This window comes from Sinocyclocheilus anshuiensis, unplaced genomic scaffold (assembly GCF_001515605.1).
Source record: "Sinocyclocheilus anshuiensis isolate Anshui unplaced genomic scaffold, SAMN03320099.WGS_v1.1 scaffold369, whole genome shotgun sequence".
Lineage (NCBI taxonomy): Eukaryota > Metazoa > Chordata > Actinopteri > Cypriniformes > Cyprinidae > Sinocyclocheilus > Sinocyclocheilus anshuiensis.
Window position 1 is genome coordinate 512,296 of NW_015540935.1, and position 1,201 is coordinate 513,496.

The following is a 1,201-nucleotide window of genomic DNA, read 5'->3' on the forward strand; positions in this document are numbered from 1 at the left end:
CTGTGCGAAGTCTTGATTTGCCCTGGCTGTCATTTCCGAGCATTATACCCGTGTTTGTTTTCTGTGCGTCTGATCTTGGACTGTTTCCTGATTCTCTGATTGTTATCTGCCTGCCCCGACTTGGATTGTTTCACCTGGACTCTGTTTGCTAGCCGCCTGCCCCGATCTCTCGATATATATATGGGTGATTCTATAATTGAAGTTACTTTTGGTGTCCGAAGCCATTATTTTTTTCAGCTTTTTTTCAAATGGTTATATTTTTTATTATTTTAATTATTTGTTACTTATTGTTATGAATTACAAGATGTTACAGTCAATAACAATATAATAATTTGTGTAAAAAGTGTCTTAAATAGCTCAAAATCATGATTTCTTGTTGTCCGAATGAGTCAGACAATTTTTCCCATCATGTATCATTGTGTAATCAAAATATTTTATTGTACTTTTCTTTTTGTAATATTTTATTCATTTTATTTATAAAGTCATTTTCCTAATTCTACAACATAATACAAAAATAATAACCTTTTTCTTAAATCTTGTGTCAACTCTGTTACTGTACCATACTTTGCCTTTAATCTTATAAAAATGTGTGTCCATAAATCTTGCGTCAACTCTGTTACTGTACAATATTTTGCCTTTAAATTGGTGAAATTATCTCCCACAACTATGTAAGATAAAGGAAGTGATGACACTTTCCCTTACTGATAAGATCTGAAGCACTGAAAGTATGTGTGCTCTCTTTGAGAAAATATTTTAATCTAAAAAGTTCTTATACCAAGAGTTATTTTGAAGAACGCCAACGCTGTTACCACAATATCAAAAGGAAAACAAAATTTATTACTGATCACAAATTGGGTTATTTAAAGGTATTTTAATCATGATTTCATTAGTGCCATGTGCTCTTAGCATTTATGCTAGCAAGTGGAGTTTTTGGCAAAAATAAAATAAAATTGTAAATTCTGTTACCAAGGTAGAATAACAATGCTGACAATAGGGTAACAGAATTGACAGTCCACCGGACAATTCTGTCAATTCTGTTACTTTACAATTCTGTTACTTAAAGGGTCCTAAATACTAATTTACTTAATTCTACAACATTAAATTGTTTAAAAATAATTTTTTTCTTATAAAAATGTGTGTCCATAAATCTTGCGTCAACTCTGTACCGTACCATATTTTGCATTTAAATTGGTGGAATTAT